The 12,827-nt window shown below is 51.7% G+C and overlaps 1 long non-coding RNA gene across 1 annotated transcript in view; it reads left to right on the top strand.

Moving 5' to 3' along the window:
- Window positions 1-4,684: 4,684 nt before the first annotated feature.
- LOC119979064 overlaps window positions 4,685-12,827 on the top strand; it is a 111,029-nt gene continuing 102,886 nt past the window's right edge. The window contains exon 1 of the long non-coding RNA XR_005463631.1: window positions 4,685-5,063. This is a non-coding gene — a long non-coding RNA (uncharacterized LOC119979064). The remainder of the gene's footprint in view (window positions 5,064-12,827) is intronic.

The following is a 12,827-nucleotide window of genomic DNA, read 5'->3' as shown; positions in this document are numbered from 1 at the left end:
AATCACCGGCGTGCACCGTGACCTGACACGCATGCCCAGTGTGGCCGCACTGCCTAATCACCGGCGTGCACCGATAACCTGGCACGCATGCCCAGTGCGGCCGCACTGCCTAATCACCGGCGTGCACCGTGACCTGGCACGCATGCCCAGTGTGGCCGCTCTGCCTAATCACCGGCGTGCACCGTGACCTGGCACGCATGCAGAGTGCGGCCGCTCTGCCTAATCACCGGCACGCACCGATAACCTGGCACGCATGCCCAGTGCGGCCACACTGCCTAATCACCGGCGCGCACCGTGACCTGGCACGCATGCCCAGTGCGGCCGCGCTGTCTAATCACCGGCGTGCACCGATAACCTGGCATGCATGCCCAGTGCGGCCGCACTGCCTAATCACCGGCGCGCACCGATAACCTAGCACGCATGCCCAGTGCGGCCGCTCTGCCTAATCACCGGCGTGCACCGATAACCTGGCACGCATGCAGAGTGCGGCCGCACTGCCTAATCACTGGCGTGCACCGATAACCTAGCACGCATGCCCAGTGTGGCCGCTCTGCCTAATCACCGGCGCGCACCGTGACCTGGCACGCATGCCCAGTGCGGCCGCTCTGCCTAATCTCCGGCGCGCACCGATAACCTAGCACGCATGCCCAGTGTGGCCGCTCTGCCTAATCACCGGCGCGCACCGTGACCTGGCACGCATGCCCAGTGCGGCCACACTGCCTAATCTCCGGCGCGCACCGATAACCTAGCACGCATGCCCAGTGTGGCCGCTCTGCCTAATCACCGGCGCGCACCGTGACCTGGCACGCATGCCCAGTGTGGCCGCACTGCCTAATCTCCGGCGCGCACCGATAACCTGGCACGCATGCCCAGTGCGGCCGCACTGCCTAATCACTGGCGTGCACCGTGACCTGGCATGCATGCCCAGTGCGGCCGCTCTGCCTAATCTCCGGCGTGCACCGTGACCTGGCACGCATGCCCAGTGTGGCCGCACTGCCTAATCACCGGCGGCACGCATGCCCAGTGCGGCCACACTTTTTTTACATGTTTGCAGCCATTTTGACGGCCGCTTGCAGCCGGCGTTATTAAAAGGCAGCTGCTGCTGCTGTTGCGTGGGGATTGCGCGATCGGGAGTGCAGCGATTGACAGCTCCGCGACCCTCCCGACACCCGCACGCGACCCACCCGCAGGTCGCGCCCCCGAGTTTGACAATGCCTGCCTTAGGCCTTCAGCTCTTTCAATAGGGCAGCACGGTAGCATTGTGGATAGGGCAATGGCTTCACAGCTCCAGGGTCCTAGGTTCGATTCCGGCTTGGGTCACTGTCTGTGCAGAGTCTGCACATCCTCCCCGTGTCTGCGTGGATTTCCTCCGGATGCTCCGGTTTCCTCCCACAGTCCAAAGATGTGCAGGTTAGGTGGATTGGCCATGCTAAATTGCCCTTAGTGTCCAAAATTGCCCTTAGTGTTGGGTGGGGTTACTGGGTTATGGGGATAGGGTGGAGGTGTTGACCTTGGGTAGGGTGCTCTTTCCAAGAGCCGGTGCAGACTCGATGGGCCGAATGGCCTCCTTCTGCGCTGTAAATTGTATGATACTATGAATAGTTTGTTTATTTTCCTATGAGTCCATATCCAGGCTTAACCAATCCAGCGCAGTGAGCATTAATAGTAAACAGACTTACATTAGAATAATTAAACATTACACTGCCACTCCCCCAAAGCAATGCGATGTTTTTCCTTTACCAAGTGTGTTAATTAACTTTTGAATGATAATTTGTTTCCCTTCACATTGAGAGAGGGGGAAATGTGGCAGCGAATGATAGATTATGATATTGCCTAGCAACGGAGACCAGTCAAGTCAGACCCAATCTCCTCCAGGCCTTTACCTCTCTCTAGTCCCTGAGCAACAATTCCTGCATAAGTTACTGAGTGTCTGCACATGTCGATTGCCTTGTTGTATTTGCTATGCCTGAATTCTTTTTTCTTTTAAAGAACGAGATCGTTCTTTTTTCACTGGAGGATGCAGTTTGCATTCTGAAAGTTTCGGTAAGTGGCTTGAACAAAATGCTCCTTTAATATTTGCGGAAGCTGTAAATTACCTGATGTATGTTCTGGATTAATTATGTGCATGTTGATGAAGTTGCCAGTTTTGACCTCCTGCTGTTTGATTTGATTAGGGTCACAGAATGGTCTGACACAGCAGCGAGCCATTCAATCTATCAGGTTTACCGCTTTGCTTTTCTCTGTAGGAGAACTAATCCCAGTCTTGCACATGCTCTCCAGTCCATCTAATATTCCTTATTTTAATTCAACAATTGTTAGTGCTGGAGCATTCCTATCACAATCATATTCTAATTACAATCACAATCTAATCACAATCTACATAAAGATTTGTTTTGTATTGGCAGCTCTTTAATTTTTTTAATAATAATCTTTATTGTCACAAGTAGGTTTACGTTAACACTGCAATGAAGTTACTGTGAAAAGCCCCTAGTCGCCACATTCCAGCGCCTGTTCGGGTACACAGAGGGAGAATTCAGAATGTCCAATTCACCTAACAGCACGTCTTTCGGGATTTGTGGGAGGAAACTGGAGCACCCGGAGGAAACCCACACAGACACGGGGAGAACGTGCAGACTGCACAGAAAGTGATCCAAGCCGGGAAACGACTCTCTGAAGTTCCTTGCGGTCCTGGGCCGAGCAGTTGCCATACCAGGCTGTGATGCAGCCAGATAGGATGCTTTCTATGGTGCATCTGTAAAAGTTGGTAAGGGTTAATGTGGACATGCTGAATTTCCTTAGTTTCCTGAGGAAGTATAGGCGCTGTTGTGCTTTCTTGGTGGTAGCGTCGACGTGGGTGGACCAGGACAGATTTTTGCTGATGTGCACCCCTAGGAATTTGAAACTGCTAACCATCTCCACCTCGGCCCCGTTGATGCTGACAGGGGTGTGTACAGTACTTTGCTTCCTGAAGTCAATGACCAGCTCTTTAGTTTTGCTGGCATTGAGGGAGAGATTGTTGCCGCTGCACCACTCCACTAGGTTCTCTATCTCCCTCCTGTATTCTGACTCGTCGTTATTCGAGATCCGGCCCACTATGGTCGTGTCATCAGCAAACGTGTAGATGGAGTCGGAACCAAGTTTTGCCACGCAGTCGTGTGTGTACAGGGAGTAGAGTAGGGGGCTAAGTACACAGCCTTGCTGGGCCCCGGTATTGAGGACTATTGTGGAGGAGTCACACTTACTGGGAGAAGGCGAGGAGGCTGGACCTCAGAGAGTAACTGTGGCTATGCCCAGATGTTATATAACTTTGTAACTAAAAGATTTTGAATGAAATACCATTGCCTCCAGCATAATGTCTTCTGGAGTAAGAAACCAAGGCATCCTGACACAAACCCACGATAACAGAGTTATGACTGGATCTGGACCATATGGCAGAGACATAATTGACCGTGATTATCCTCTTTATGACACCATGCAGAGCTATGAGCCTGTTGCAGCCACTCCTCTACTGCTCTACGGTGATTCTTAATGAACCCTTACCCATGGCAGTAAAGATTAGACTTTGTCACCCACAGACCAGTGATTGGCATGATTCTCTGAGAGATCAGGCAAGGCCATCGTACAAAGAGGGTAACTAAAGAAGGCACAGTGAAAATTGCTTATCATTGAACCATCAGCGAGCCACTTCCGTCCCAACCATTGCAAAGTAAAGGGATCATTGTCCATAATTCTTATCTTCAAAGTCACAAAGCTAAAGGACTCTTCCATCCAATATGGTAGCCATAAAACTTCAGTAGCACACGCACCATCAGTGATACCGCATTCATTTTCACCACTAGAGGAGTGACGGATTGTTGGTACTTTAGTCCAGGGATAAAAAGGGGAAAGAAACAGTGGGGTTGAATTCGAGCGGGGACGTAGATTGAGTAGATTGGCCGTCTGACATGGTTTGAATGAAAAGGGAACGCCAGCAGGGTGTCTCGTGAAGCCAATTTATTATCATCTCATTTACAATCTCCCCCCACTCAGTTTGAATTTCACATCCAGCAGTTTCCAAACTAGCCTCATCCGAGAAAGTGCCTGTAAATGTTGAATTAAGCTTAATACCTGCTTATCCGATTGAGATTGTGTGCAAAAGCTCTTCCACATCTCCAAAACATTTTGAAATCCAAACACACAACGCAATTATTTTCAGTATATTTTCAGCACGCTTAATACTTCAGGAACGCTGCTAATTAAAATCCAGGAGAATAAGAAAGCAGTGAACATGTATGTGCATATATAAATAAGCTGAAGGTATGGACTGGGCCCCTGATTTGAGAATCTGTTGCTAAACAATTTATCATGCATGGCGCTATGAATTATTAGAAAGCCTCCCCAATGTCAGGTCATGCAAATATTTATTGAAAGCATTAAATAATAAATTGAACAGACTGCACATTTGTAAAGCTGTCATGTTTGGTTTTAGTTGAAAGCATTGATGTGCTAGATTGTGGTTTACTTCACTGCACTCTCTCTCAAGGGAGTAACATAAACCACAGAATATCAGCACCAGTCACAATCATCCTTTTGTTTCCAGTTACAAAGGCTCGAAGGAGGATGGTCTTGCATACAAATAAAATATTATGCAAATTCGGTAATGAGCATTTTCCTCTCCCCCAAGAAACCTCGAAACGTTATTTCATTCCATCCCGTCAAGTTTCCCTGTGGCAATGGAGGTAAAAATGGCGAAATGACTTTCATTGTCAGCTCGGCACTGATCAGAGGAAGGCAATACTTGTCACATTGCTGGGTGGAGTATATTGGCTTGCTATGTTCGCGAACTGCATTCGGAGGATGCCTCGCTCTGCCCTGAGAACCGATCCAGGTTTACACACATCACTGCACCGTCTGTCAGTGGTGGGACTGAAACCCACAGCACGCTAGTGATCTGAATTTTAAAATTTTATTTTGTTCTGTTTCACCTTGACCTCCGCCCCCACATTAGGGCAACGTTGTTCAAAGCCTTTCCTTCAGCTGTATGTACAGAGTTTAAATGCCACGATGCACGTATGACAGACGGGGTAAGTCAAACCTGTGTGTCAGATAGATTGTGGATTTTAATGATAATAATCTTTATCAGTGTCACAAGTAGGCTGACATTAACACTGCAATGAAGTTACTGTGAAAATCCCCTCGTCGCTACATTCCGGCCCCTGTTCGGGTACACAGAGGGAGAATTCAGAATGTCCAATTCACCCAACAGCACGTCTTTCGGGACTTGTGGGAGGAAACCGGAGCACCCGGAGGAAACCCACGCAGACATGGGGAGAACGTGCAGATTCCGCACAGACAGTGACCCAAGTCGGGAATCAAACACAGTTTGCTCTACTGTCTCTGTACCGCTCACTGCTCACCCCCCAACATCTGAAACCAAAAACAAGCCAAAGGCAAGGTGAATGAAAATAAGGGGGAGCGTGATAAATGGTTTGAAGCATCTGACTTAACTTCACCAAGGTTTGACTGTGAGCTGACCCAGTTTCCCACAGTGTACCACCACCATATCCTGCCAGATACTTGGAGCCATCGGAATATAGAAAATAGGAGCAGGAATAGCAGTGGTTTAGCTCACTTGACTAGACAGCTGGCGTGTGATGCAGGGTGAGGCCAGCAGCGCATGTTCAATTCCCGGCCCGGCTGGGGTTATTCATGAAGGTCCCGTCTTCTCAACCTTGCCCCTCGCCTGGGGTGTGGTGTCCCTCAGGTTAAACCACCAACAGTCAGCTCTCCCCCTCAAAGGGAAAAGCAGCCTGTGGGACTCTGGTGACTTTACCTTTATCAATGAAACATGAATACCAGTTTTCGCATCGTCATTCACTCCAGGAAGATGTTGCTCTGATAAGTGGCGTATTTCTGGAACTGTTGGGGAATTTGGTCGATTAGATTACCTGGGATCTGGTACATATCCAATCCCAGGCTTGATCTTTCTGGTGAGATCTGTAATTGCATAAATAACAGTTTCACTCAAGAGGGAAGTTGCAGTTAGTTTTCACAGCTGGCTCCTTGAAATCTACTCAAGCGCGAAGATAAACGGGGTTAAACAATCTAGACAGCTGAGTGTGTGCAAGCTGTCAATCAGAGGTTAGTAAAATCAATTTCACATCGATGTGAATGAAAGCCTTGCAGACCAAAGATCTGAGGGGGTTTAAACACAGCTGATGTTGTTTCCCTTCCTAGGAATTTACCGATGCTGTTTCTCTCCCGGAGGCAACAGGTGTGTTGCACAGGTGAGTTTTAAAGCAGTGATTTTTTTTCACAGTCTCTGCCTGGATTGTTCTCCAGCTTCCAGGCCCGGGTCTCTGTATTGGGAGGTGGTATTCCAGGCCAGGGTCTCTCCTATGGGGGGGGGGGGATCTCCGGTGGGGTCTCTCTTATGGGGGGGGGTGGTCTTTGCTGTGGGTCTCTCTTATGGGGGACTCTGGTGGGAGTCTCTGTAATGGGGGTCTCTGGTGAGGGGGGGGTGGTTGTGGGTCATCCTCATACCCTTCTAACTAGAACCAGAGGACATCATTTCAGACTAGAAGGACGATCCTTTAAAACAGAGATGAGGAGGAATTTGTTCAGCCAGAGGGTGGTGAATCTGTGGAACCCTTTGCCGCAGAAGGCGGTGGAGGCCAAATCACTGAATGACTTTAAGACAGAGATAGATAGGTTCTGGATAAAAAAGGGGATCAGGGGTTTTGGGGAGAATGGGGATGAAAAAAATATCAGCCATGATTGAATGGCGGAGCAGACTCGATGGGCCGAGTGGCCTAATTCTGCTTCCTATGTCTTGTGGACTTATGGACCCACAAAATCCTGTGGTGGTGGGGGTGGAATTGCATTGTGGGGAGGGAGGGGACCCCAGCCAGCAGACCTCGGTATTGGGCAGCCCGATAGGAGGATCCTTCGCAATCCCCTTCATCCATAAACCAGCCGGACAAGACATTGTGAATCGCTTCTGATTTGTGTTCCCAGAGTTTGCACGGATCAGTGGCGATTCATCTCCGGCGGAACAACATCGGGCCGGATTCTCCGTCTCGGAGACTAAGAGCTGATGTCGGACGAATCGGTGATGTTCCCCGACCACGGGAGCGGACCCAGTCCCGAGCAATTCCCGAGCAATTCCGGATCCGTTAATGCTCGAGCATCGATGCCACCTGGAACTGGGGCAATTCCAATGAAAAACAGTGTGCGATTCGCCGGGATTGGCACTCGAGAGGCTGACAGGCTGCAGTCACATACCAGCACTCACCCCCCACGTACACTCATCACGGCCAATAAGGTGGCAGCAAGAGAGCGGCACCCGGTTGGCAGATGAGGGCTGGAGACCCTGCTGGCCTCCATGGAGGAAAGGAAGGGCACACTGTTCCCCGGGGTGGGAAGGAGGCTGCCCCCCGCCAACGTACGCCGGGCCTGGGCACGGGTGGCAGAGGCCGTGAGCGCCGTGGGCCCCACCGTCAGGACCCGGCCAGCAGTGCCAGAAAAAGCTGCACAATCTCCACAGAGTGCCCAGGGTGATTCGCCCAGCACCGTGCCCCTGGCACCAACCCCAGTCTCACACACCGGTAACTCCCCACCCCCTCCACCGGAGGGCAAACCGAACCCCAGCCGCCGGCAGTTTGCTCGCGCACCCCCAACCCTGCACCACATGCCCGGACCCATAGTGCCCGCCATGGCCGGCTGCCCTGTTCACAAAGGCCAGCAGCTGCCCACTCCCTGCGCTGCCTCCATCTGACTCCCTAATGTGGTGAATGTAATATATATATATATATATGTTAATTCACACTGTCCTTTGTAAGCGCAGTAGCGCTATCCTACCACTAGGGGGAGTAGCTCTGGGAGTACTCAGGAACTTGTACTGGGCTCCACCCTTGGCTCCGCCCACGACTCCTCCCCCTAGTGCAGCTGTATAAATACCCTTGTCCAGAGTCAGCCTGAGTTCACTAAGAGTTCATCAACGGGTAACAGGCTGGCTCTGAAGTAAGTCGATTAAAGCCGAGATTCACATCGGAAAACACGTGTCTGGTGAATTGATGGTTCCATCACCTAACATTGTGAATTTTCTGTTCTCCCCCCTCCCCTTACTCACGGCCCCCCCAGGAGAAGGCTGTGTACAACCGCAGGGAGAGAGGGCATGGAGGGGGCCCGTCGGGCATGCAGCCCATCATCGATATGGAAGCAGCGGGCACTGGACCTCGTGGTGGGCCTGGGGAGAGGGCAGTCACTGAGGCAGAGGTCGGAATTGGGGAAACAGTGAGCCCCCGCTGAGTTGCGGTGTCCCTTTGGCATGCGTGGCACCACCCTCTCACCACCCCACACCCCCACACCACCCCCACACCACCCTCTCACCACCCCACACCAGCCCACTACCCCACACCCCCACACCACCCCACACCCCCACACCACCCCCACACCCCCACCCCCACCCCCACACCCCCACCCACCACCCCCACACCACCCCCACACCCCCACACCACCCCCACCCCACCCCCACCCCACCCCCACACCCCCACCCCACCCACCACCCCCACCCCCACCCACCACCCCCACACCACCCCCACACCATCCCCACACCACCCACACTCCCACACCACCCCCACACCCCCACACCACCCCCACCCCACCCCCACCCCACCCCCACACCCCCCACCCCACCCCACACCCCCACACCACCCCACACCACCCCCACACCACCCTCTCCCCACCCCACAACCCCGACAGCACACCCACACCACCCACACCCCCACACCACCCCCACCCCACCCCCACCCCACCCCACACCCCCACACCACCCACACCCCCACACCACCCACACCCCCACACCACCCCCACACCCCCACACCACCCACCACCCCCACACCACCCCCACACACCTACACCACCCCCACATCACCCTCACCCCACCCCACATCCACACCACCCCAACCCCACCCCACCCCACACCACCCCCACACCACTCCCACACCCCCACACCACCCCCCATCCCGACACCACCCCCACCCACGCCCAGATTGAACCACTTCTTCAGGATGCTGCTGCTCTGCTGGATCACGGCCCTGGTCGCGGCGTGGCTGTCTCCACCTTGGCCTCTGACCTCTGGATAGGTGAACTCAGCCCCGACTGCAGTGGATGACCTGGAGTTAAACCCCCAGCTGGGGCTGGCGTCTTGTAGGTGTCAGGAACTGTCGAGTGTGCCAGGATGGAGGCGTTGTGCACACTGCCGTGGGAACGGGTGCAGACGTGCATGATGTGCACCTCGCGGTCACACACCAGCTGCATGGAGTGGAACCCTTTTCGGTTTGTGAAGACCAGCCCCTCATGCGCTGGTGCTTGTAGGGGGACATGCGTCCCTTTGATCACCCCCTGAACCTGGGACATCCCAGCAATGGTGGCAGACCCACTGCCCGGGCATCCTGGTGGGCTTGGTCCACATTGAAACCTGATGTACTGTGCCGAGCAGGCCTCCGTGATGATGCAGATGGACCTGTGCACAGAGGTCTGCAAGTACCCCATGGCAAAAGAGATTCAGGGCGACCGTCACCTTGAACGGCCACCGGGAGCGGGGTGTCCTTCCCTATCCCCCTGGGGTATCGGGGTGCGCCCTGATCCGGCAGATATTGCGTACGGTTCCCCTGGCTCAGCCGAAAGTCTTCAACACATGCCTCGTTTTTTGGCTGACGCGCTATTCTCTGTCCAATCGCGTTTCCTGATTCCGCCGTTGGCCGACGGAGAATTCCGGCCATAGCCTCCCGAATGGAGAATTCTGGCCATAGCCTCCCGAAAGGAGAATTCCGGCCATAGCCTCCCGAATGGAGAATTCCGGCCATAGCCTCCCGAATGGAGAATTCCGGCCATAGCCTCCCGAATGGAGAATTCCGCCATAGCCTCCCGAATGGAGAATTCCGGCCATAGCCTCCCGAATGGAGAATTCCGGCCAACATCTTTGGCTCATTTCCAGGAACTGCCGGTTTCCCCCAGAGAATAATTTGTTGCTGTTCAGTTTCTTCAATATATTTTGTCCGTTGGAAATTATTTTTGGAGCTCATCCTGTTTTCCGTTCTGTGTCGTCCAGGAATAATTAAGATTTCACAGATAACAATTGTGATGACAAAAATGCTAATGTGAACAAACTGGGTTCTTGGTTACATTAGGGGTATCACTGTGGATTGTGTCAGTAAGATTGATAACATATAATAACAACATGACACCACACTGTACTCTAGGCCGTCACAGTCTAGATCTCCATCCTTTTTTCGATGTTTCGTTTTGCATGTCTAAAGGCAAACAGCAAAGTGGGAATTTGTAACTGGTAATGAGTGTGGCGAAATCTTCTCTTTGTGAGCAGGTTGTGTGGAGGTCACCAAATAGATTGTCACTATCGAAACTGTCGCATTGAAACTTGCTTTGTGGCAATAACACTCGTTTATACAAAACTCACAACAATTTTAAGGGGCAATTGAAAAGTTACAACAAGGAGCAATTCTTCAACCGTTTCGAGAAGGCTTTCGATAAATTCCCCCAAAAGAGGCTGATTAGTAAAATCAAAGCACATGGAATAGGAGGGAATATACTGCCATGGATTGAAATTGGTCAGCAGGCAGAGAGCAGGAATAAACGGGTTCCCGTCTTGGCAGGGTGTGGCTAGTGGGGTTCCGCAAGGATCAGCACTTGGGGCCCCGCTGCTCACAACATATATCAATGTTTGGATGTGGGGACGAAATGTAATGTTTGCAAATTCGCCGCATAATACAAAGCTAGACAGGAATGTGCGTTGTGAGGAAGATGTAAAGCGGCTACAGGAGGATTTGGAAAGACTTACAAGTGCGCAAGAACATGGTGGATGGAATATAATGTGGAAAAATGTGAGATAATCCATTTTGGTAGAAGGAACAGTTTGGGCAGAGAATTTCCTAAATAGTAAGAAATTGGAAGGTGTAGTTGTACAGAGGGACCTGGGTGCCCTTGTCCATAAGTCACTGAAAGCTGACATGCAGGTGGAGCAAACTATTCGGGAGGCTGATAGTACGTTGGCCTCTTATCACAAGAGGATTTGAGTGAAGTCTTGCTTCAATTGTATCGGAGCTTGGCTACACCGCACATGGAGCATTGTGGGTAGTTTTGGCCCCCGTCCTCAGAGAGAGTGTAACCACAGACATGTTCTGGGGATGGCACGGATGGTTAGCACTGCTGCCTCACAGAGCCTGGGACCTGGGTTTGATTCCGACCTCAGGTGACTGCCTGTGTGGAGTTTGTACGCTCTCCCCATGCCTGCGTGGGTTTCCTCCGGGTACTCCAGTTTCCTCCCCAGTCAAAGATGTGCAGGTTAGGTGGACTGGCCATGCTAAGTTGCCCCTTTGTTTCCAAAGGTTAATTGGGGATGCAGGGTTACTGGGATAGGGTGGGGGTGCTCGTTCAGAGGGTCAGTGCAGGTCTGATGGACCGTATAGTCTCTTTCTGTACTGTAGCTATTATCCGATTCCATGGCGACAGTGAGTTATGAAGAGAGATTGGGCAAACTGGGCCTGTCTTCTCTAGGGTTTTGAAGAATGAGAGGTAATCTCATTGAAACCTTCAAAATACTGAAAGGAATAGATGCAGATAAGAGATGCTTCCCCTGGTTGGGGAGTCTACAACCCGGGGGCACCATTTCAAAATAAAGGGGATGCCTGAATTGAGCAGAAGTTTATTGATGCAGAGGGTGGTGAATCTTTGGAATTCTCTAACCCAGAGGCTGTGGAAGCTCACTCACTGAGTGTCTTTAAAGCAGAGATTGACCAGATTTCTGATTAACAATAATGTGAAGGGTGATGGGGGATAGTGGGGGTGAAAAGGTATCGAAATGTCTGATCATCCATCATCGTACTGAGTGATGGAGCAGGCTCGATGGGCTGAATGGCCTACTCCAGTTCTGTGTGCGTTAAGGGCTGGGCGTTATTACACAGACCACTTAAAAAAATTCACCTGTAGCAGTAAACCTTCACAATCAGCGAAACATTATTTTACGCTGTTTATCTTTGTTGGATATTTGTACCGTCTGAGGCAGGGTGGGGGGTGGGGTTCTGATTATTCTTCTTTACATAAGGTTGGGAGCTGCGTGTGAGATTTCTGGAGATCAGATGCACCATCCCAAGAAGATGAAGCTTCCACACAGGGGTCGAGTTTTATCCACAGTTTGCTGAGCCAATTCACCTTTAAAATTGCTGATATATATTTTCAGTCAGTCTGCCCTGGGATTCTTTGTCATAAATGCAATAAGTGTGATGCTTTGAGCCACTGGGAGAAAGCTCACTGACAGGCTGTCCAGCACACATAGCGAGATTCTCCGTTTGGAGATATGTCTCCCACTGGAGCTGAATTGCATGGGAGTGCAAACCAGGAAGCGATTCCCCAATCCTTCGCCATGCAAATTTATACCAGAATAAATAGGGTAGATGCAGATTAGTGAAGTCCCATGGCTGGCCACGCCCCCCCCCCCCCCTCCCACATCACAATTCACCTTCCCCCTCCAGCAGTCTCCCACCCTTGTTTATTCTGAGTTTCCTCCTTCCCCCTAGTATGGGGGTGATGAGAATCACAAGAGATCCCCTCCATAAAAAGATCCCTCACAGATACCCCCTAATAGGAGACCCCCCCTCCCCCCCACAGATTCCCCCAAAAGACAGACCCCTGTCTGGAAGCTAGAGAGCAGTCCAGACAGAGGCAGTGAAAAAAAAATTACTGCTGTAGCACTCACCTGTGCAATGCATCTGCTGGCACAGGCACAGGAAGCAGCACCTGTCAATTCCTGGAAAGAGAAAACCATTCAG

Source organism: Scyliorhinus canicula, chromosome 15 (assembly GCF_902713615.1).
Source record: "Scyliorhinus canicula chromosome 15, sScyCan1.1, whole genome shotgun sequence".
Lineage (NCBI taxonomy): Eukaryota > Metazoa > Chordata > Chondrichthyes > Carcharhiniformes > Scyliorhinidae > Scyliorhinus > Scyliorhinus canicula.
This window is presented reverse-complemented; position numbering and strand designations above follow the sequence as displayed.